The 24,138-nt window shown below is 39.7% G+C and overlaps 1 long non-coding RNA gene across 1 annotated transcript in view; it reads right to left on the bottom strand.

The window, feature by feature from the left end:
- Positions 1–4,331, bottom strand: part of LOC123590647 — a 102,400-nt gene extending 98,069 nt beyond the window's left edge. Inside the window, exon 1 of the long non-coding RNA XR_006708895.1 lies at positions 4,054–4,331. This is a non-coding gene — a long non-coding RNA (uncharacterized LOC123590647). The remainder of the gene's footprint in view (positions 1–4,053) is intronic.
- Between the last annotated feature and the right edge of the window lie 19,807 nt (positions 4,332–24,138).

Here is a 24,138-nt window from a genome sequence, read left to right as displayed (position 1 = left end):
TTTTTTTTTTTAGAGCTTAAAAATATTATCCATACAACAGACTAATCATTGCTGGTAACTCAACATGTGTGTGTGTCCTTTTGTTAACTAGTCTCCCTGGCATTTTCAGAGAAGTTTCACAAATTGCACCTAGACTTAAAAGAAGGCAAAGGAGGTCAGTGTAGATAATGATAGCTGATTTTCGACACCCTGTAAATGAGACCATCCATATACAGATTAGAAATCACATGTAAATTTTGCCCTCAGCAGTTACCTAGGGCGAGAAAGTTAGTACTATTTCTCCATCTACATAAACTTTTCTCAGACTTTCTATTATTCAAGGTCAAAACACTTTCTACTGAATCTCCTTTGTCTTAAATTCATAATTTGTTCCTGCCATAAGAAGACATATGCATTCTCTTCCAGTTTTACTTCCTCTTTCCTATTATTTTAATTGGCAGATGCCAAGACAATACATGCCCTTCACAGATATTATAAGGCCAGGCTGCACACCCCAGACCCTTTCACTCCTCATTAGACTGGACTGGCTCTTTCGCCTTTCATAAGCAAACAGAAAAACATCTGAATATAGTAGGTATTTTTAGTGCTCTACGTATCTGGGTTGAAACAAATGTCAAGATTGTATAGGTTACAAAGAGCTTTGAGCAGATCTCCAAAGTATTTGCAAATTGCCCAATGTATTTATGTGGCTATGTATTGACAATTATTTGCTTAGTCGACAAGTATTTCTTGACCAACTTCTGTGTTCAGACACTGTATTAGAAACTAGGATTATCATGATGAGTAAGACCCACCCTTGTACCAATGGAGTTCACAACCCAGCAAGAGAGACCAACGTGAATTAGATCACCACAGCGCTTGTGGTAACAATCCTAATGATGTATTCATGGGACACTTAGGAGGAGGAGTAACCCAGTTTGGGAGAATAAATAAATTCTTCCAAAAGAGATAGTGTTTAAGTTAAGGACTAAAAGATGAACAAGACATTGAAGGTGGGAATGAGGAGGTAGGCAGAAAGTTCTAGAAAAAGAGAACATTGTGTTCAAAAACCTGAAAACAAAAAATATGTCCCTTTGGGGGGAAAGCAGTCCTTCAGTATGGCTATAGCACTGGGGGGTGCGGCAGTGAGCAGAGCTCAGCTAAGGAAGTAGGTACCACACCGTGAAGCACCTTGGGAGCCAGTCTGATGAGTTTGGACTCTGCAGAGGGTGATGGGAATCCACAGACGCTTTATGTGGGACTAACGCATGATCAGGTTTGCTTCAGGAAAAATCACTCAGCTCACTGTAGAGAACCCATGATGGGAGGAGACAAAACAAACCAGCGCCTTTTTGGGTTGTCTGTGGAGAAAAAAATGGAGACCCCTGATGGGGGTGGCTATCTAACTGGAGCAAAGAGAACAGGTTTGCAGTATCATTAAGGAGGGAGAATTAGTGTGACCTGGTGATTGTTGATGTGGGAGAGTGAGGGAGAGCAAGTGTTTCAGAGTAATTCCTGAGCAGTTGCCCATCCACTCTTCTTTGTGGTGTTGAGGGAAGGGTTTGGGGGTTCTGGGAAGGACACGGCGAGGCATATTTAGTAAGTACTCTGAGGTCATGGTATGGGCGCTCTCTCCGAAGAGCTTTTTGGGCAGCAGTTAGACTGGAATCATCTGTATGTAAATGGCAATTTAAATCTCTGATCTCCTGAGCATCAGAGTGGAGAAACTGTGCCAATTCCAAGGCATTTCGTTATATTTATAAAGTAGATAATTTGTCAAGTTCCTTTTGGTAGTTCCCAGTGGTGTTCAAATATCTCCCCTGAAGACACACCACAGATACTCAATAAAATATTTCCCCCAAATGCCAACAACACTTCCTGAAGATTTCAGAAGGCATTCAGGAACAACACATTCAAAAAATCCTCATTAAGCACCGTTTAACTGCCAAGCACTGGGCTGGGTCTGAGGCTGCAGAGATAAATCTAACTCAGGCTCTGTCTTCCAAATGTTCACAGTGCAGCAGCGTTGACAGGCAATTAGCCAATAATTAGAGCGATGTAATTAGGATAAACAAGATGCTAAAAGAGCAAGCAGGAGAAACCCCGAAAATCATTAAAGGCTTCACGGAAGTGGAAGCTTTTGAGCTGAGTCTTGGGAGGAGTTCATTAGGCAGATGAGAAGCTTGGAGCAGAGAAGACAGAAGCATCAGGGACACAAAATAGCCTTGCACATCTTACGCTTAGGAAACAGCAGGCATTTCAGTATGCAGGGCAGAAATCTAGGTTTAAGAGGTCACATCATAAGCTGTTGTTTTGCAGAGCCATAGTAAGGAGCAGGAGGAAAGGCTACTGGGAAGTTTCAAAGTTCCATGTGAAAAATTGTAGCAGCCTGAACTAAGACACAGAGACAATGGATGCAGGTTTGAGAGGGATGAGAGAGGAGAGATGGAAAAATTAGAGATAAGAATTTTAGATGTATACTAAAATTGTAACGGCATGGCAGCCACAAGAAATGGTTTACATTTACACTCGTTACAAGTTTACTCTTACAAGAAGTTAGAAATGCTTGGGATGAAGCCTGAACTTTTGAAATTGATGCCAGGGAAGTCAATGACGATCCCACTACAAAACTTCTCTTGGCCCTGGTTATCAACAATGGAGCAAATTGGAACTAATGCACAAATATCTTATAATGCAGCGTGGTGGAATAAAAACACATGATCCTTAGGGGCTAGGAGGACTTGACCTTGAAAACTGTCTGCACTACTCTTTAACCTTGAACTCCAAGTCCAGAATCACTTCAAACATGATGCTGATGATGACCTTTACTCCCTGTGTACCACTTGAGAAAAAGAAAGGATGCATGTGTACATTTAAGCTAGATAAAGACACACAGAAGACAGGTTATTTTTAAAGGGAACTATAAATACAGGAAACCAACTTCAAAAGTCATTACTGGAAAATGGTTCACAACTCCTCTCCTACCATGCCCAGGGGTTTATCAAAACCAGCATCCTTAAGTATTCCACATTTGGTTTCAACTACTGGGTGTCTTAATCACCCTAAAATTGGGAAGATACATTTGGTCATTATAATGAAGATACAAACTAGAGTTCCATTTCCTGAAAGCAGATAGAGAACAGGTAGTCAGTATTCCTGTGAAGCACACAGCTGGATGGCTGGTTCGGCTCAGCCGGTTTAGAAATTAGAATAAGGGTTCTAAAAGGTGATGCATACTTGAAAATAAATTTTGGTACCCACAGAGATAGGCCACGGAATGTCCCCCAGTCAGAACCAAGATTTTTCTCTGAAAGAGATTACATGTCCATACTAACATAAAGACAGTTAGATAATCACGGCCCCAGATGTTTATCTTATAATTTGAATAGCCATTAAAATTTTAGCCTAGAAAAAAATTAAAGCAGGATTCCCAATAGCACCTTGGGAAGACTCCCATAAAGTAACAGACACTTTTAGTAGAACAGAACCGTAGAATAGACACGTAAATAAGGAAACTTGCTGGATAGGGAAGTTTTTCCAAAAGGGACTTCAATATCAAGAGACATTTATAAAAATGAGAGCTTTATTTGATAGCAATTACTCTGTAGCCATTCTTTGTGAAACTATTATGTAACAGAACTGGTTGTCATTTCAAGTTATTCCTGGTTGCTGACAATAAAACCATATATTTGGCATCTAAAAAATTGGGGAGGGGGATATTAAATAGTTCCTTAACAAAAACAGAAATCAAAATTAAGTGTATTGGATGATAAACGCCATGAGGGGAATTCAAAGAGCTTTGGTGAGCCCATGATTAAAGCTTTGTTCTCAAAGGATGCAGTTGGAAAATCTCACTCCCCGGTCACCCATAGACAACATAGATATATTCAGGCTTTGCAGGTCTTTCTACAAATGGTGTCAGTTGCCTTTACCAGCACTTACACATGTAGTGTTACTTAATGGTCTTTTACCTTCCCCATGAATTTAATGTATATTGTCATTAAGATTCTAAAAAGTCACTGATGCTGGAAATACATACATACATCACATGTACACACACACATGCCTACATACCTTCCTGCCAGTTCAGAAACAGGTGTGCCTTTTTTGCTGTTACCAGCAGCTTCTTCTCCTTCCAGGCTTTTTGCTTTCTTGGCCTTTCATCAGTGGAGCTGGTGTTTACCCTCGAGCTGACATTTCAACGTCAACCCACCAGGTGTCCACAGTCCTCTCTCTGATGACACTCCTGTAGCAGATGGTGCAAATGGCCTGGCACATACATTCTGATTCATTGCAAAAACCAAACTGCCAGACTGCTGACTAGTTTGGCAAGAAAGGGAGAAAGTTGTTGCTAAAAAATATATATATATATGAATTATCCTTCATGTGGTGACTTTGGACTTGTCCCTGCTTAAAGATGATTAGTAATTTATTTAACCAGATTAAACAAAAGCTTTTAGAGGAGTTCCCTGTTTGCAAAGATGGCCATAGGCAACAGGAACTTATCTACATAGAATAAGAGGCAAATAATAGAAAGTCAAAACAAAATTACATCAAATGCAAAATGTGAAAATAATTGTTTTAATTGACTAAATGGGGACAATAGAAGGTGTTTTGGGGGTTGGGCGTTTTTTGTGGGGTTTGTCTTTTTTACTTCCCGATGCTATTCCAAAATCTCTAATACAAACTTGTTTTTTAAATAATACCAGTAATCTGTGATATTAAAGGTTTTTTCCAAAAATATTTTATTATTTTGTACAAAGTGCTTCTTTTTGCCCATTTGGGAACAGGAACTTTGAAAATGTAATGGGATTCTACTAGGTAGATCTCCACAAATGCACACACATGCACGTAGGACTGTTTTCTTTGAGAGGTAAAGCCTTGGAATTAGATCTTCAACGCCCCTTTACCACTTCTATTAATCTGCTCTAGTCTTACTTACTCTGGGTTAATTCGAGGTCTGCCATCTGCAAGTCCTTCCAGTAGGATCTCTGGTGCTTCCCTATGAAGGTTCAGCCACACTCACTTCCTACCCCATGCTTCAGTCATCAGTCACAGATTTCTGGAATGAGTCATGAAACCAGCAACATGGGGAGGTCGAGATAAGTGTCCCCATACTCTTGCTCATAGCACATGCCCTGTACTGCTGGACTCCTGACTTGAGGTTCCTGCCTCCTGATGGGATCCTGGCCAGCCTCTATCTAGGGCCATCTAAATTTTATAGCCCACATCTCAATATATAAACCTGTTTCCATTTTCCTTTACCCAAAGTGTCCAGTACAGTAAGGTCCCAGCATGCCTCACAGCTGAACACCAGGGATAAAGAGAAAATCTTAAAAGCAACTGTAAAAAAAAAAAAAAAAAAAAGAGGGGTGCCTGGGTGGCGCAGTCGGTTAAGCGTCCGACTTCGGCCAGGTCAAGATCTCGCGGTCGGCGAGTTCGAGCCCCGCGTCAGGCTCTGGGCTGATGGCTCGGAGCCTGGAGCCTGTTTCCGATTCTGTGTCTCCCTCTCTCTCTCTGCCCCTCCCCCGTTCATGCTCTGTCTCTCTCTGTCCCAAAAATAAATAAACGTTGAAAAAAAAATTAAAAGAAAAAAAAAGAAAAGGGGAAAAAAGATAAATTACATAAAAAGGAACATAGGTGGGGCGCCTGGGTGGCTCAGTCAGTTGGTTAAGCGTCAGACTCTTGGTTTCAGCTCAGGTTATGATCTCATGGCTTCATGAGTTTGAGCCCCTCATTGAGCTTAACACTGAGAGTGCAGAGCCTTCTTGGGATTCTCTCTCTCTCCCTCTCTTTCTGCCCCTCCGACTCACACTGTGTCTGTCTCTCTCAAAATAAACAAATAAACTTTAAAAAAAATTTAATAAATAATAAAAAAGGAACACACATAAGGATGACAGCAGATTTCTCATCAGAATTTGTGGGGGAAAAAAGTGTAGAGATGTTATCTCTAAAGTACTGAGAGAAAACAACTGCCAATTTGGAATTCTGGGAAAGCAAATGTCTTTCAAAAACAAAGGTGAAACAAGCACTTTTGCAGACATATAAAAGTTGAAAAACTGTATCATCTGCCAGCTTATAGTACAAGAAATGTTACAGGAAGTCTTTCTGGCATAGAGAAAATGATAACAGGTGAGAATATGAATCTATATAAAGTAATGAAGAACACTGGAAATGGTAACTACATGGTAAATATATAAGATGTTTTAATTATTACTTAATTTTTTTTTAAAGTGATTGGTAGTTAACCAAAAATAACAAGTATAAAAGTAAAATGTATGCCAACAATAGCACAAAGGGATGAATGTGTATAGTTGACTTTTGAGCAACATGAGTTTGAACTACACAGGTCCACTTACATGTGGATTTTTTACAGTACAGTACTGTAAATGTATTCTCTCTTCCTAATGGTTTTCTTGATAACATTTCCTTTTCTCCAGTTTACTTTATTATAAGAATACAGAATATAATACATATAATGTACAAAATATGTGCTAATTGACTGTCATTGTTAAGGCTTTCAGTCAACAGTAGGCTATTGATAGTCAAGTTTAAGAGGAGTTCAAAGTTATACTCTGATTTTTGACTGTGCAGAGGGTCAATGCCCCAACCCCTGCATTGTTACAGGGTCAACTGTATGCTATTAAAAAGTTCTTCTATAATTCATAAAGTAGTTTAATATCACTTGAATATAGTCTGTGATAAGTTAAAGATGTATACTGTAAATCAAAAAACAACCACTGAAATAATAAAACAAACTGTTACAGCTAATAAGTCAGCAAATGAGGTAAAATGAAACCTTAGAAAAATATTGGGTTAGTTCAAAAGGCAGAAAAGAAGGACAAGGAAACAAAGAACAGATAAGACAAATGGCAAAAAGATAGATTTAAACCTAATTATATCAATAGTCACATTACATGCAAATGGTCAAAATACCCCAATTAAAGGGCAGCAACTGTCAGATTAGATAAAAAACATAATTTGATGCCCCTACAAGAAATGCACTTTAAATATAAAGACACGCACAGGTTAAAAATAAAGGACTGAAAAGTGCTAACACAAATCAGAAGAAAGGAGATTTCAGAACAAAAAAAATATTACTAGAGATAAAGAAGTTGCTTCACAATAATAAAGGAGTCATTTCATTGAGAGGTATATAGACATTTACGCACCTAACAACAGAGCTTCAGCATGAAACAAAAACTGCAGAGAGAAAAAGATGATTCATAATTAGAGAGATTTCAGTACACATCTCAATGGTTGATAAAAACAAGCAGACCAAAAAATCAGTAAGGTTATTAAAGACTTCATAACATTATCAACAAACCTGACCTTGTTGACATTTATAGAGCACTCCATCCAACAATAACAAATATACATTCTTTTCAAGGACATAGGAAAATTGTCCAAAGTAGATTATATTCTGGGCCATAAAACAAGTCTCAACAAATAAAGAGGTTTGAATTCATACAAAATATAGTCTCTGACCAGAATGGAATTAAATTAGAAATCAGTAACACAAATTATATGGAAAATCCCCAACTATTAGAAAATTAAATAATACATTTCTAAATAACCTGTGGGTCAGAGGAGAAACCAAAAAGGAAATTAGAAAGTATTGTCAATTGAATGAAAATGAGGACATATCAATATTTGTGGGGCCCCACTGAAGCAGGATTTATAGGAAAATTTATAGCACTAAATGTACACATTAGATACAACATCAAAAACATATCTATAGAAGAAAATAATGACAAATTCAAATACATCAACTGTTCTTTTAAAGACCCTGTTTAGAGAATGAAAAGACAAGCCACAGACTCAAGAGAAAATATCTACAAAACACATATCTGACAGAGGACATGTAGCAAGAATACATAAATAACTCTCTACACTCAATAATAAGAAAACAAACTAAGTTTTAAAAATAGACGTTATTTGGGGCGCCTGGGTGGCGCAGTCGGTTAGGCATCCGACTTCAGCCAGGTCACGATCTCGCGGTCCGTGAGTTCGAGCCCCGCATCAGGCTCTGGGCTGATGGCTCAGAGCCTGGAGCTTGTTTCCGATTCTGTGTCTCCCTCTCTCTCTGCCCCTCCCCCGTTCATGCTCTGTCTCTCTCTGTCCCAAAAATGAATAAACGTTGAAAAAAAAATTAAAAAAAAAATAAATAAAAATAAATAAATAAAAATAAAAAAAAAATAAAAATAGACGTTATTTGAACAGACACTTCACCAGAAAAGTTATAGAGATGGCAAATAAACTCATGAAAAGACACTCTACATCATCACTCGTTAGAACAATGCAATCTAAAACCACAATAAGATAGCACTACGCATCTGGCAGAATGACTAAAATTAACAAGTCCGACCATAGCAAGTACTAGAAAGATATAGAGGAACAGGAACCTTCGTTATTGCCAGTAAACATGTAAAATAGTACAATTGTTTTGGAAAACACTTCGGCAGTTTCATAGAAAGTTAAACATACATGGGCCATATTTAATTTTTTAATATTTTAAAACTAGATGGGGTGCCTGGGTGGCTCAGTCAGTTGAGCGTCCGACTTTGGCTCAGGTCACGATCTCGCAGTTCATGGGTTCTAGCCCCATGTGGGGCTCTGTGCTGACAGCTCAGAGGCTGGAGCCTGCTTCGGATTCTGTGTCTCCCTCTCTCTGCCCTTTCCCCGTTCATGCTCTGTCTCTCTCTTGTCTCTCAAAAATGAATAAACGTTAAAACAATTTTTTAAATAAAAAATAAAAACTAGAAATATCCAAAATGTGCACCAACAGATGAATAGATATACCAGTATATATGTGCAATGGAATACCACTTGGCAATGAAAAGAAAGAAACTACAGATAGACACTCTCTCTGTAGATAAATCTCAAAATAATCAAGTGGAGTGAAAGAAGCCAGACCTAAAATGAGCAACTATTTATATAAAACTCTATAAAATGCAAACTAATCTCTAATGGTAATAACAGGTCAGGGAGGGTCACGAGGAAAGTTTTGAGGGTGATGGATGTGTTCGTTATCTTGATTATAGTGATGCTTTCATGGATGTAGACGTAGATCAAATCTCATCAAATTTTATGCTCTAAATATGTGCAGTTTATTATTTGTTAATAATACCTAAAGTTAAAGTAAGGACAGATGTTGTGTAAGGGTTCAAACTGAAAAAATCCTAATAAATTTTTGTGAATAAATCCTAATGAGAGATCTAATATATACAGTAGAGTGAATATAGACAACAATACTATATTGTGATCATAAAACTTGCTAAGAGACTAGGACTTCATTATTCCAACCACCAAGAAGAAGTGATAATTCTTATGTAAAGTGATAGAGATCACTATCTCTATCACTAAATTTATTTTATCACTAAAATAGCAATCATATTACAATATATAAATATATCAAGTTAATATATTATTATATTATTATAATATATTATATATATTATATTATAATATAATATATATATAATAAATACTTCAATTTATACGGTGGTATACAACAGATAGATTTCAATCTTTTTAAATTTTAAATAATGGATAACACTATCAGAAAACAAAATACCACCCTACCCTTGATTAAGGTCTTATCAGTAATATTAAAACCGCTGACTATTAGAGATCATCCAGTTCAATGGTTTTCAAGCTGTACTCTAAAGAGGTCCCTCAGGGCATGGAGAAGGACAGCTGTGGTCTACATACCTTCCTTCTTTTTCAACCAAGCATTCTGTCCTTCATCTGACTTTTATATTGGGCTTCCTTTCAAGCTATCATCAGAAAAAGAAAGGAGTCTGTTGCTTCAAACAGTTTGGGAATTACTGACCTAATACAAACCACTCATTAGGCAGAAAAAGAACTGCAGGCCAGGTGGAGTGATTGCTTAAAGGCACACAGAGCTAGAGCCAGACAGAACTTGAGGCTTCCAGATCTCCCACATCATGCTCTCTCAAATGCATTCCCCTGCCTCCCCTCAGAACCCCCACAACAGTGTTGGCAAGTGGAGATGGTTCCAGGTAAAGAATCTCAGAATGAGGCTCTTGTCCTTTTTACGTAAGTAGGAACATTATCTTGGAGCAGTCTAAATGATGAAATATTTCCAGGTATCTCATAGACCCTTATACTGCCAATGAAGTATCGAAAAAAAAGTGCTAGGGCTGTGTTGGATTGCATTTCTTTGCTCATGTTTTAATTTTTTCAATTAGAAAACATTTTAATGTTTACTTATTTTTGAAAGAGAGAGAGCACAAGCAGGGGAGGGGCAGAGAGAGAGGGAGACACAGAATCCGAAGCATGCCCCAGGCTCTGAGCCTTCAGCATAGAGCCCGACACGGGGCTCGAACCCACGAACCGTGAGATCATGACCTGAGCCGAAGTCAAATGCTTAACTGACTGAGCCACCCAGGTGCCCCCTCTTTGTTCCTTTTTTAACTTCATGGGATGTTAGATGAATGTTATTGAATACGTCAAAAATTTGCCTTTGACTTACTGAAATAAATCAGGAGAAAAAGAAGGGTCAATAGAAGTCAGCGATTCAGAATATAGGCATTGGAATCCGTCAGGTTCAAATCCCAGCTCTGCAAATTCCAGCTATGTTTGTCAACAGACAATTCACTTAGCTCATCTCAGCCTATTTGCTCATCTTTAGAATGGAGCTAAAAAGCCCTCACTGCAGTGAGTTGCCATGGGAGTTAAATAAAACAAGACAGGTGACGCATTTATTGTGATGACTGAGCAGGATGAGAGAGGCAGACAAAGATAAGATCAAGTGGGAATATTAGACAAGGAGGCATGACTCTGCTTGATTCAAAGTAGGTGCTGTCAGTATTGTCCACTGCAAGAAGAGGTAAAGAGCAAGACTAGAAACAGATGTTTGTCTTATCCACAAACACTTAAACACTTAAAACCTGAAATGAAAATTCTAAGCTTCATTTGGAATGACACATATTTTAGAAACAAGGACCCTGGCAAGCTTGACTCCTGACAAGTAGCATCAACTACCTAAGTTTTGATATAAAGTAGACCCTGATCTCCAGGGATACGTTCCAAGACCCCCAGAGGGTATCTGGAACCACGGATAGTACCAAACCCTATATATAGTATGTTTTTTCCCATACCCACATACCTGTGATAAAGTTTAATTTATCAATTAGGCACAGAGTCACAATAACTAATAATAAAATAGAACAATTAAAATATACTATAGTAAAAGTAATGTGAATGCACTCTCTCTCCCCCTCTCTATCGAGATATTACACTGCATTCACCCTCCCCCTTGTGATGATATGAGATGATAAAATACCTACATGACAACATGAGGTGAGGTGAATGATGTAGGCATTATGACACAGTGTTAGGCTACTATTGACCTTCAGACGATATGTCACAAGAAGAATCATCTGCTTATGGAACCCTGAGAAACTGAAACCATGGAAACCAATGGCAGATAAGGGGTACAACTGTATCTTTTTGTTTTTCAAAGAACCAAACACCTAGACCTGATCCCAATGAGGTAGGCCAACCTGACTTTCCAGCTGAGATGCTCGCATCCCGCTGTCTACTGCACTCCTCCGCCTGCTGTCCCAGAGACACGCCAAATGCAGATTGCCCAGCCCCAAATTCCACCCTACCACACAACTCACAAATTCTGTTTCTCTCCATGTATTCTCTACCTCACTTGTGGCTTCAGCGTGGCAGTGACTATTTCCGCATGACAGAGAGCTGAGAATCATCCAGATTCCTCCCTCATGCCCCACATTCACCAGATCTTCAAATTCCTTCCATTCTCCATCTAATGCTGTCCTCTCTCATCTGTTTCATGTCTTCGATGTTCTTACTTACAGAAGCTACCATTTCTCCCCTGAAATTTGCTGACAGCTTCCTAACTGGCCTCCCTCTGTCAATCTTGTCCTCTCCTAAATCAGCTGCGATACCCACAAATGTCTCTCTAAAACATAGGGGAACCAAATCACTCTGCTGATTGCGCCCTTCAGTGTGCCCCTATAACTACGAGACAAACACAAGTTCCTTAATGACATAAAAGCTGCTTCCTGGTGAGACTTTTACCTGGATCTCCAGCCACTGAGCTGTCCTGCCCTCACCTTCCCATCTTTATGCTCCAGCAATAACGCATTTCTAATTACTATAAGATACCATACTTCTGTGCCTTGAACATGTGATTCTTTCTGCCTAGAATGCCCCCTCCCACCTCCTGTCATCCACCACCTAGTGAACTAGGAACTTTCCATGACACACACCCCCATGGGTCCCCCTACAAAGTTAAATACTCTGGTGTTTATGTTTATACTGTTGCCCACATCAGGCTGAACTATAAGCATTTGTTTAAATGACTTTAAACAACCACTTATTCTCAACGTCTCTCATTTAAGTGTTGTGCCTTCTTCATCTATATATCCTCAGTACCTTACTCAGTGCCTGTCATATGGTAAGAACTCGATCCAACGTGACTGTTTACTGACTCTTGCTTCTCTTTCTGTTCAGACAGATAATATCTTTTCAGCATCTATTCTGGGAATTTCTACATGCCCTGGTTATAAAGTCTAATAGAGATCAACTTTGGAATAAAACATCTTCTGCAGTTCAAAACAGAAGAATTGAGGGGCTAAGAGTTTGGAAAGGGGGCATTGGGTCTCACATGAGGGTAAAAGCATTCCTACACTGAAGATCATTAGCTGGGACAAGTGACGTCCATTCTGGCATTGTGGAGGTGGCAGGCATTGTGAGGGGACCCGAACTTCATCAGTGTTGATGCTTTAGGGACTATAAATCAGTCTTTGGCACTCCCTCTGGCAGGTGGTGCCCTTCATCATGAAAAGATGTTCTGTCACAATGAGTCAAATGTTTACTGCCTTGAGTCAGCAGCCCCAGCTCTTCCAGGTCAGCCCCCAACTGAATGCGAACAACATCTCATTAACAAACAGCAAAACCCACGTGTCTCCTTGTGACATTCAGCATCAAACTGGAAAATGCTCAAAGCCAGCTCTCCTAAGTCCAACAGGATTGGAAAGGTGGTAATCGTCTCCTTACTCTGCTTTATTATACATCATGGTTATATAATTAATGGATTCATTTAATGGCCCCAAAACTTAATACCCTCATACTAACTTTAAATATGTCTTTCGTGTCTGTTTTGCCTTTTCTGAGAAACTTCTTTTCTTCTTGCATCGTCAAATCTAAAGGAGAAAGGATTTCCTTTAGGTTTACCAACGAAAGCAGAAAAACCGAAAATTTATCAGGATGGAACTGTCCTTTATGGGAAAACAATACCAGCACTCTAGAGTATGATGGCACATTAATGACATGCAAATTCCTCATGTGATAAGACCTGATTCTGGACATTTTCTTTCAGTAGAAAGCTCTCTCTCCACTGAAAAAGCTAACGGAGAATCCAGTGTGCCGTGATCAAGCAGGAATTTGTGTCTCCACTGACAAATATGGTCCAAACATTTAAAGAACTCAGTAGAATGGAATGTCACCGTGACCGTGCAGAAACTCCCAGAAGAGAGAGCATCCTCTGTCATAAAAAACTCAATGCTGTTCTACCAAGAAAAGTGGCATGGCCTCATTCATTTGCCTTTCACTGGTGCAGATAGTTTTCTGCCCACTGTAGCACAAACCACATTTGTGTTTCTTCCATTTCAGCAGAATCCCTAACTTGAAATTAAATACCTGCATCCAGAGAGCAGAATACTATTCAGCACTAAAAAGAAATAAGCTGTCAAGTTATGAAAACACATGGGGAAAAAACCCTAAATGTGTATTATTAAGTGAAAGAAGACAACCTAAAAAAAACTGTGTTTTGTGGGATTCCAACTATATGATGTTATGGAAAGGGCAAAATTATGAAGACAGTAAAAAGAGCAGTGGTTGCCAGGGAAGAGAGAGGGATGAAAAGGCAGAACAGAGGCGTTTCAGGGCAGTGAAAGCATTCTGTGTGATACTACAACATTGGATAATATATCATGATACATTTGTCCTAACCCATAGAACGTACACTGTCAAGAATGAACGCGTAACGTAAACTATGGACTTTGGATGATAATGATGTATCCATATGGATTCAACCACTGTACCAAATGTACCCCTTTGGTGGGGGATGTTGACAGTGGGGAGGAGGGCTGCAGGGGGCAGGGGCAGGGAATACATAGGACCTCTCTGTACTCTCTGCTCAGTTTTGCTATGAACCTAAAACTGCTCGGAGGAAATAAAGTTTACTAATTTTAAAAAATTACATACCTGATTAAAAAGGCCTGTCCAGCCTGCTTATACAGGATATCTTTTCTGTTTTATTGGGCCATTTTCAAGTCTTTCCTATGCAGCAGAAGAATCTTAGAAAATATGTCTTTAGATTTCTCTTTTCTAATGGCAATAATCTATCCCCTACCTTGTCCCAGGCAGTCTACATATAAGAGCTAAGGCAGAACTAAGAATGGTTGAGACATATACCTTGCTTGATTTGCTCTCCTTTACCAGAAGATGCTGGGTTTCCAAAGAGAATAAACCTAATGGGATTCCATTTTAATCAGTGTAATTGTTGCTGCCTTGGTACTGATCTATTACATTTTATTCACAGATAATCAATTTCACGGAAAATAAATTGCAGTGGGTAAAAAATGCTTCAGAACAACATAACAAAAACAGCCCCAGGCCATCACGCACTGTGCTGTTAGTTGCCACAGTCAACCCTACTCAGAGCATATGTGGCCCTCTCAGACCCAGATACCCTTCAAATCAAGATGAAATTCATAAAGGCTAAAATTTCATGTCCCTGCTGCATCTAGGTTCCTGTAGCAGAGTCAGCCAGCTCCCTCCTTCCTCCAGCTCCTAGCTCTGGCCCACACTCAGTTCCACCATAAAACCTTAGACTTCTGATAAACAATAAAATTAACCAGAGCTCTAAGATAAATTGCTCTTGAAAGCATGCAGTGATAGAAAGAAAGAAAGAAAGAAAGAAAGAAAGAAAGAAAGAAAGAAAGAAAGAAAGAAAGAAAGAAAGGAAGAAAGTTCTTCCAAGGAGATCTGGGTGGAAGCAAATGCAAGCCAAATTTTCAAGATTTTACAAGAGTATGAAAAATGTCTTTTCCAGCACTGTGGACATGATGTTGCTTGTCTCAGAATCGCAAGTGTGGGGGGCCAGCCCATGAAAGATAGCAGGGAGCATTCATGCTGTTTCTACATTTTCGACAAAGACTTCCTAATGGTTTCTCCACTTGTCCTTTGCTTTTGCAGTTTTCTTTTGAGGGGGTAGGGTGGGGCCCGTTTCCCCTTTGGCAGTTGGTTATACGGTTCTCAGGCAATAAAACCTTGGACCTCCCTGACAGAGGAGCTCCCTCCACGTTTGATAGCTCTCTCACTTTTCCACTCTTAATCAGCCCCCCACCCCATCCCCCACCCCAAGCACACACACATACAGTTTATATTACATGCTCTTTCTTGTCAAAACAGATGCCAAGTGCTGTCCTACAATGGATTAAACCAACCCCATCTTCCTACCTCCTTCCACAGGGATTTTCAGAGCCTGGTAATCCATAAACAGAAAAACATAAATGTTCAGAAACAGGCCCCGGTATATTAGCTGCAGGCTGAACGCTTTGGTTTGAGCAGTGGTTTTATAATTAATTTTTTTTTCTCTGGCACTAACCCAAGTGCTTGGGAAAAGTAAATCATATTAACATTTTATCTTCATGTTGCTACCCTATCTGCTGCGTTATTTGGCACCTTGGAGGAAACTCATGCTGCTTTCCTACTGACAGGAAGCTCTCTGAGCTGTTCCCATAGGTGGTCTCACACCTGCTTCTTGAGCCAGAGCACCAGCAGCTGTTATTCTAAGCCCTGATGTGAGTAGGCTGAATTTTGTCGACACATTTCCATGGTGCCATTTATGAGGTAACGTTTGTGGCTTGAGACCACGTGAATTGCTACGTACCTGATTGAAGAAATCAAAATCTCATAGCATGATCAAACCACTTTTTTTCTCGTGTGGTGTACACACACACCCACAAGATCCTCCCACATTTAAAGTTAGTCACAAAACGAAAGCCAGAAAAAATCAGCACGTTAAAAAGTGAGGAACAGCAACATCCTTGCCTCTGCATCACGTATTTTCAGCTTAAATATCCGCAGCAGTCAACAGCCTGTGCTATGCCAGCCCCCTCTGCCAAGTATTTCACATGCTCCGGGTCTTCTGCCTTCCAAGAGGGGATATGTGTCAGATATGTATGTAGTGAGGAAAAGATAAATAGCCCCCCAAAGCATAAATAATCCAACAAAAATCAACAAATCAAAACTATAACCATTCTGACTGATGCCTGAAGTATGAGCCTATTATCAATTCAATGTATAATCATACAGGTTGGATAATGGGTTCCCAAACAAACAGAAGAGTCTTTCAATGCCAGATATTTGTAATCCAAGCTATATAGTATGAACTTCTTGTAAATCGTTTTCTACGTTCACAAGCCACTGGTGGCTAACCAAGTGTGCATATACCTAAAACGATCTATATCCTTATGCACATGGCATGAAAAATACGTTAGTCAAAATGTGTGTCTGTCTATATTCAGTGATCTTGATTATATTCCTGAAAAGCTCTCACGACAAATGCCTTGGGACAGATCACAGGACATTTGTGACGGTTCAAAGACCATCTGACATAACATCAAATAAGTCATGACAAGGTGTTATTAAGATCCATGAATTTATCCCATATCTCCAGGCTAAAGCACCAGTTGACGACTACCATGAAAGCTTTTCAGCCCATAACACCAAATCCCTCATGCAGACCTTGGTTATTTTGTTTCCTTGTACTGGTATGCATTTCTGTGAAGAACCAGCCCTTCCTTGGCTCTACCTTTTTTCTCCTTCATCCTTCTCACTAGCATTACAGCACATGTGCCCACGGCTTATATCTTGTATTATACATAAAATAAAGCAAGGTATTGCATGAACATGGAAACATTTGGCCAGACTAAGGAAGACCAATACACAGATGCAGTTACCCAAGGGTAGATCGCACCATCTTGGTTTCCTGAAGGATTCTATCTACTGACTTGAACTTTTGTTAAATCTTTAACTTCCAGCAAAGAAGAATCATGGAGAACTTGGTCCATTGCCTATTTTGGAGTTTTCTATATAATGGCCCACATTGAAAAACACAGAACTAAGTACTTGGAAAAGTTTTTCTTTCAGGAACAGATCTGTTTTCCTTAGCAACAGCCCAGTATAATGGTTAAAGGCACAGACCCTGGAATCAGATGGTCTGAGTTTGAAATCCAGCTCCACCAATTGCTAGCTATAAGCTCATGGGCAGACCACTTGACCTCTTTGTGCTTTCTTTCCTCATCTGTAAATGAGTGTTATTGTGAAGGATCCATATGAAATAGGTATATAAAGCACTTAGAACAGTATTCATGTCAGAAAGAAATGTCTTTTTTTTTTAACAATAAGAACTATGTGACTGCCCAAAATTTCAACCCAGTTACAACAATTGATAATACTTTACATTCTAAGTATCTAGATTCTATGTTTTTTCCTCAGTCTTTGACTTTTTCCAAATCTGTATGTTTGCTATTCTTGACTTTTTATTATTAAATTGTGTATCTTTTAATAACATAATTAAATTCATTGTGTAAGGAGGAAAAGTATGCAAAAGTAATACTAGGAATTATCAATAAATCTGTAGCTACAAATGTACAGATTTGGAAGTACCTAAATGAAGTCTGAGTAACTAGGATAACTGTGTGATTTTAAAGAGGAAATTTAGACACTGCATTTTGACCCACCACAAAAAAGCATTCATCAGTGACATTATCTGACTTCTCTGAGCCTAAGATTTCTGAGATGTAAATGCTGGGATTAATTATCTCTACCTCTCAAACTGGTTTTCAGGAATAAAGGAAATAACTTACGTAAAGCACCAAACACAATGTCTAACACATAGTAGAAGGTTCTGGTGGTTATTTGCTGTCTTTTCCTTCATATCCATTCTCAGCCCTTCTCTTACCTGCTGAATGCTCTGGAGAATAATCTGGAACTGCAAACCTGGGTTCCTTAACTCTGTAGTTAAATCAGCAGATTGGAGATTAGGAGGAGGGTAAAGATGGGGTATTTATTCTCCAAATCTGTATGCCGATCTCTCTACCTCCCACATCCAACTCCCTCTCTGCTGGGCTTTGGTTTAGCAGCAGCTACATTCCACTTCTGTTCTGCCACTTCTGTCCCTGGGCCACAGCTTTTGTTGGGTCCCAGTAACAACTCCCTCCTCTAATTACAGTAACGACCTTGTCCAACTTTTCCCAGAATTTTCTCAGCGTTAGCACTCAATTCCTATGTCCCAGGAACCCTTTCAAGCCTGGGCAAACAGGGAGTGGTTGGCTACCCTACCCCCCTTGCCCCTTCAGCCCCCAGGTAGAATGCTAATCTCTCTAAGTCTTTCTCAGGTTATTTTCTAAAGCTCTGGGATTATGAATGATTTTTACTTTTCTTGGCAATTTTCAGTATTTTTCAAAATAAATAAATGTGAACAGAGCTCTGGAATGTAGAAGTCTTATATTCTAGGCTGAACTCAAATTACATGGCCTTGGACAAATTACTTAACCTTTCTTGTCTTCTGCCAGATCATTTGTAAACTAGATGATCTTACTTGCTGCACTGCTGATGTTCCCTTCTTCCTGAGGGAACACCAGGCCATATCAGTATTTATAGGTCTCTCAAGTTATGACCTGAACAGATATCTTGAAAGAGAAATAATTTCCTATCTGTTGCAACAGAAATAATTTCCTATATGTTGCTTGACCCTTTAGTTTGGTTTCCAGACCAATATTCTGCTGAAAGTGCTCTGATTCAAGTCATCAATAACCTTCTTATTGTCAAATCCAAGTTGTATATCCAGTCCTCATTTCCTTGACATTTGTTGTGATTTACTGTTGTACGTTGAATTGTGAACCACAAAAAGATATGTCCTAGTCCTAACCTCTGGTACCTAAGAAGGTAACTTTATTTGGAAATAGGGTCTTTACAGATGTAATTAAGTGAAGAATCTCAACATGAGAGCATCCTGGCTTTGGCTTGGGCTCTAAATCCAATGACTGGTGTCCTTACAAGAAAAGAAGAGGGAGATATGAGACATGGAGGCAAAATGAAGAAGACCACGTGCAGACTAAAGCAGAGACTGGAGTTGCATCCAAATTAAAGAACACCAGGAGACCCCAGAAGCTAAAAGGGGGCAAGGAAGGATTTTCTTCCAGAGCCTTTGGAGGGAGTGGTCCTGTTGGCCTCTTGACTTCAGATTTGCAGCCTCTAAAACTGTGAATGAATAAATTTTGGTTGTGTTAAGCCAAGTTTGTGGCAATATGCTATGGCAGTCCTAGTAAACTAACACACTTACTCTTCTCTAGTCTTCAAGAGAGCCTTCCCTTTGTTCCACTCTTACCCTTATATACATGACCAGTCTTTCTCAGACCCCTTCACTGGCTCCTCCCTTCTTGTTTCCTATAATAAAGTGTTCCTGCAAAGCCTTGTGCTTGGCATTCTTCTATACACCTTACATAGTTTTCCTCAACTGAGCAATTCCCCACCATGGTATCAGACTCCATAGTGGGTATCGTCTACAAGAATCCAGGTGCCTCTTTATGGATGTTCTATGGTCAATTCAAACCAAATGCATCCAAACTCAAACTTGTCATCTTCTCCCACAAACGTATTCCTCCTTCCCTATTCCCTAACTCAGTCAATGGCATCATCATCATCTAACTATTCTTCCAATGCTTCAAAGATATGGTCCTTACCACACAGAGTAGTCATTTCTACCTCAGAGAGATTTCTTGAAACCCTTCTCCCTCCATTTTTCTATCCCCAAGCCACTGTCCAAAATCTCTGCTTCCACTGATTCTGTTTACAACTACCACCAATTCCCTGAGACAAACATCTTCCCATTTCTGTGTATTTTCATCATCACCAGAGTTATTCTCAACAGTCAAAATCATCTTCTTCTCACTGTTCAACTTCCAAATCTCTGTTGGATCCCTGTTGCCTAAAGCAGGGCTGTCAACATCTTTTCTGCCATACATAGAACAGATGTTCATGTGCACCAATGGGTCACAGTCCTACACAGTTCTCTGGATGTTTGTCATAGCCCCACCCTTTTCTCTCCCAATGAAGAAACACATCAAAAAGCAAATCGAAATGACATATTTACCTGAATAACTTCAAATCTTCTTTAGTTGAGAGTAAATCTAATTATTTTAGAAAACATCAGCATTTTACTATTCATAATAAGTAAGTTATAATATATCTCCCAGGCAATCTGCATGGTAGCATGGAATTAAGGACAAACAGCCTATGGAAAAATCTAATTCTCCTTAGCATGTCATGCAAAGCCTTCACAAACTTACTGCATTTTTTCTTATTGTCTCTCATTTCCCACATCACAGCTTATACTCCAGTAACACTGAATTATACATCATTTCTTGAAGTTATCATGTTTATTAACATTGAATTTGCCATTATGTCCCTCTGCCTTAAATGCCTTTCTCCCCTTGTGCACATGGCCCACTGCTCTCTTTTCAAAAGTCTGCTTCAATGGTATCTTCTCTGAGACACTCTCTCTGACTAGACACGGTTGCCCCTTGCTCCTTCCTGCACAACATTTTATACATACCTATAATAGTTTCCTAAGGCTGTCATAACGAATTACCACAGGTGGCTTAAAACAACAGAAACTTAGACTCTCACATTCTGGAAGCCCCAAGTCCAGAATCAAGGTTTCAGCAGAGTCGGTTCCCTCTGGAGCCTTTGAGGGAGAACCCCTCTTTGCCTCTTTCTGGATCTTCACGGCTGCTGGAAACTGAGCATTTCTTGGCTTGGAACTGCATAAGTCCAATCTCTGCCTCTGTCATCACACGGCCTTCTCTCTGTGTGTCTCTGTGTCTCAAATTTCCCTCTGCTTTCTCTTATAAGTACACCAGTTAATAATTTGGGGCCCACCCTAAATCCAGGATGATCTTGCCTCAAGATCTTTAACTTAACTGCATCTGCAAAGACTCTACTTCCAAATAAGCTTACATTCACAGGTACTCAGGGTTAGGGCTTAGATGTATCTTTTTGTGGGACATAATTCAACTCACTACAATACTTCCACCAGAACTGTATCATAATAATTTGTTCTCATGCATGTCTCCTCCATCAGACTGTGGCCTTCCTGAGGGCAAGAATCATCTCCTACACTTTTACTTAAATAATCCCCACAGCTCATCATAAGTCCTGTTACCTACTAAGTACTTAATAAGTATGTTTGTGAAGAAGGAAGGGAAAAGAGAGTGGGTTGTGAGTGAAACTGTCTCTCTATTTTCCTTTCATGCAGCTTCTTTCAGCCCTTAGGCTTCCAAGAATCCTCTATGCCTAAGATTCCTCACTATAAAGGACCAGCCCAAAAGGGTCAGGTGATACAGAAGGTTTTCCTGTCTCCTTACAGAATAGCAGATGTGAAAATATTCAGAAGTCATTTAGTCTCTGCCTTAAGGCACATCTGTACAGTTAGATTGCCGTAGCATCTGATAAACTAGACTGGGGAGAATCATTCCTGCTTTTCAAGGCCAAAAGAGACTATACTTTTGAAAACCTCTCTTCATGATGCCATTCCCATTAGGACTCAGTTTAGAAAAAAACAAAACAAAACAAAACAAACAAAAACAACTAATGTCTTCTATATCATGCTGCATTTCCCAGGTTCTCCTCCCTCTGCTGACCATATAGTGGCCCACATTCTGAGACTCTTGGAAAGCCTTTCCAGTTGCTTCCCTACCTTTGGAAACAGAACATAGCTCAAGAATCAGAAAATCTAGAGCTCTTGGCCTAAGGCAGACCACTGAGACTTCCAAAGGCTCATCTGTGAGGCTATAAAGTACAAAGATAAGCATCACACCACATTTTAGGAATGGGGTAGTGGATCACCCAATTAATTACTACAAAAGTTACCATCTACAATTGTACATCCAGTACTCATCCATTTCTTTTCCCCTAACCCTAGGCGTTCAAGCTGCCTATAAAACCAAAAATATTACATCTTGCTATTGCAAGATTAAGTTTCATATTTGTCCCAGAAAGAAGCCAAAGCAAAAAGGAGGGAAGGAGAGGGAAACACCTCTAAGCCATGCATAGTTAAGGATCTGGTTTCAGATCAATGTTAAAAAGCAGAGATAATTAGAAACATCATATGATTTGTGTTCAACACAAGAGCTGCTTTGCTAACTAAAACCATAACTGACTTAATTTCACTGAATGTTCCAATGAAAATGACAGACATGCAAAGAAAGAAATACAATACAAGCAGTGGATGATCCATATTTCCCCCTTGGGTTTCAAACACATTCCTCAGACAGTAGACAATAGTGACGTGCGAATCACAGTACAGACCCTCACATGGTCAGCAAAAGGATGGCTGCACATCAGAAAACCCACAAGATTACAGATGCTTGACCCCAATAAGACTAAGTGTTTGATTTGGTTTGGTTTTTCATTAAACCTCAGTGAACAGAACAGAAAGCAAATTAAAAATCCATCCATCAGAAAATCTTTCCCTTTTACCAAACCCACTAGCAAAACGTACAGGTACTTTAATGGGAATTCATTTCTCTCTTTCAACATGGGACAAAATTAACAAAATCTCTATCCTCCCGTAAATGATTCCTGTGTCTCCAACTGTCTACTGAGGGGTACCCAGACGACACAGCAAGTGACATCCCAAAGTAATCTCTCTCACACAGACACTTTCTCACTCCTTATTGTAGCCATTCCTGCACACAAACACACTTGTGAAAAGGGCATGTTTTGTAAGTTATCTCAGATCATCTGGCAGGATTTAAGCTCTAAGCTGGCATTTTATTTGCCTTGCTCTAGTTGGAAATCCCTGACATCAGCCCTGCTTTCACATAAGGAGTCAGGCTGTACTGCTTTCTCTTGTTCTTTGGTGAATCCTGTTAGGCAAATGCTTACAGAGTCCACCCAATGAAGTGTCAAAGGGAGTACAATGTCAGCAACAGCAAGATTGAGGGGACGCAGGGAAAATTCTTGTCTGCAATAAATAAGAGTGAGAGCACCAGCAAATTGGAACATCCAACCTCTGGAACATCTTATCTCTATTGAGCCTGTGCTGCATTATCTAACACCGCTTATCTGCCGCCCTCTTTTTAAATAAGCACCAGCCCTGCATTCCCAATTCCCATAGCTTTAGCAGCAAAAGATAGGATACCCTTGCTGCAGAGGTGACTGAGTTCACTATTGTTTAAAGCAAGTTCGTTTATTAGAGAGGTGTCTCTCACAGAAACAGCGGATAACAATATTAGCCCCCTGTGAACCCAGTGGGGTATTGTCTCATCAAGATTCAGATAAAGATAGGGCAGGCCTGTGGCTAAACACCAGATTGTTAGCATTGGTGACATTCTCTCCAAAGGACTACTAAGACTTGTTACTTTCTCACTGGAGAACAACTCTGCTTTTCCATGAATAGGGCCTTGTCTTTGATTTCTAGAAATTGTTCTGCAGACTGCTCACTCATTCAAGGAGTGTTGACCGAGCATGAGATGTGGCACTCAATGTTGGGGAGCCTCGTGAGGGACAGCAACTCTCCCTTGTACCTGTGGTGCAGGGAGAAAGGTACATAGGAGATCATCATAGTTTAGAACAACAAGATGAATGAATAGAGTCAGGCAGAAATGGGGTCAGATTCCAGTTGTACAACATACCACTGTGGGATCTTCAATAATCTTTGATGATTCTAAGTACCAACTACCTGATCAATATAAGACTTCTTCATAGATTTGTTTTGAGAGATTAGTGAGAAAATATATATAAAACACCACACGCTATGCCTAACACATAGGAGATATTCAACAAACCATAACTGCTGCTACTGCTTTGGACCCAAGCACATGGGAGAAGAGGAGAAAAAGACTACCTCTGCTCCCAGGGTAGCCAGACCTATTAAGTGACAGCTAGCTTCCTCCAGAACTAGCATTCCAAGAGATAGGAAGTAGAAGTTGCCAGTCCGCAAGGCCTGGGCTCATCATATTCTATTGATCAAGCAGTCACAGAGCCTAACCAGACTCAGAGTGAGGGGATACAGACCCATCTCTC

This window comes from Leopardus geoffroyi, chromosome B4 (assembly GCF_018350155.1).
Source record: "Leopardus geoffroyi isolate Oge1 chromosome B4, O.geoffroyi_Oge1_pat1.0, whole genome shotgun sequence".
Taxonomy (NCBI): Eukaryota; Metazoa; Chordata; class Mammalia; order Carnivora; family Felidae; genus Leopardus; species Leopardus geoffroyi.
The sequence above is the reverse complement of the archived record's forward strand: the minus strand, read 5'-3'. Positions and strand labels throughout refer to the sequence as shown.